We start from the raw sequence: 1,726 nt of genomic DNA, 5'->3' as shown, positions 1-1,726 counted from the left end.
ACAAATATATATATATATATATATATATATATATATATATATATTATTGTAAATTTATTAGCCCTCTTTTACTGAAATTTAATTACAAGAATCCACCAAAACTAAATGTTTACATTAACTTTTGTAGTAGTTTTGAGAATTATTGAAGAAATCTAAATTATATTTGTTGAGTTTCTCCAGAGAGTTTGGAGAAACACTTTCAAACTCTCTGGAGAGTTTCTCTCCAAACTCTGTATTATGTGGAGAGAGTTGATCTCTCCGCATAGTTCGAAAAGATCAATTGATTTCTCCGCACAGTACTAAGAGAATTTTTTTTTTTTTTTTTTAGTTAAGCTATGTTTTGTTTCTTATCAAAGGTAACTAAAAAAATAAAAAATAAATAGTTTAAATTCAAGAAAGCCAAAGAAAATAAAAAGAAAGAGAAACGTGGAAAAAAAATCTAGTTCCGGAGAGTTTGGAGATAACTCGACATTGGTGAAAAATATTTTAGTATGAAAAAAATAAAAAAATGAACAATAAACAAAAAAAAAAGTCTTTCCAAACTCTCCGAAGAGTTTGGAGAAACTTTCCACACTGTGCGGAGAGAGTTGATCTCTCCGCACGGTGCGGAGTTATCCGTAACTCCGCACACATTGTGCGAAGTGTGTGGATTAACTCCGCATTTTTGTTGGAATACCAAAAAAAGTATTGCTTTAATGTGATCTTTGATGTTAATTTGGTGAATTCATTTTTTGTTGGAATACCGAACATTTAGTTTTACTAATTTTATTGTGGATGCTTAAAAAAATAAAAAAAATTACTACGCACTGTGCGGAGTTACTCTGAACACTCTGCACAAAGTGTGCGAAGTTACGGACAACTTTGCATTGTGCGGAGTGCTCCGCACTTTGGTCACTCACCACAGTGCGAAGCAATTTCGCACTGTGTGAAGAGATTTTCTTTTATTTTTTATTTTTTCTTAAGCTATTTTCTTATTTTTTTTATTGTATAGGAATGTATACATATATATTATATATCAAAGGTAAACTAAAAAAATAAAAAATCAAATATTTTTAGTTTAAGAAAACCAAAGAGAATAAAAAAGAAGGAGAAATGGGGAAAAAAACAATCGTAGTTCAGTGTGTGGGAGCATCCGAAGAGTTTGATGATACCTCGACATTGGTGAAAAACTATGGTAATCTAAAACTAAATAGATAAAACGAAAAAAAAAAAATCAAGAGCATAGAGTGTGGAGAGTGGAGAGTTTCTCCAGAGAGTTTAGAGAAACACCTCCAAACTCTCCGCACTGTGCGGAGAGAGTTGATCTCTCTGCACAGTTTGGAGAGATCAATTGATTTCTCCGCACAATGTGGAGAGATTTTATTTTTTTCTTTTTTTCTTTTTTTGTAAAGCTATTTTATTTGTTTCTTACGTAAGAATGTTTATATATATATTATATATCAAAGGTAAACTAAAAAATAAAAAATCAAATAGTTTAAATTTAAGAAAACCAAAAAGAATAAAAAGAAGGAGAAACGTGAAAGAAAAAATCTAGCTCCGTAGAGTTTGAAGATAACTCGACATTGGTGAAAAAATATGGTAATATGAAAAAATAAAAAATAAAATAAAAAAATAATGAAAAATAAACAAAAAAAGGGTTTTGGAGAGAGTTTAGAGAAACTCTCCGCACTGCTGCACAGTTCAGAGAGATCACTTGATCTCTCCGCACAGTGTGGAGTTGCTCCAC

This window comes from Olea europaea, chromosome 6 (assembly GCF_002742605.1).
Source record: "Olea europaea var. sylvestris chromosome 6, O_europaea_v1, whole genome shotgun sequence".
Lineage (NCBI taxonomy): Eukaryota > Viridiplantae > Streptophyta > Magnoliopsida > Lamiales > Oleaceae > Olea > Olea europaea.
The sequence above is the reverse complement of the archived record's forward strand: the minus strand, read 5'-3'. Positions refer to the sequence as shown.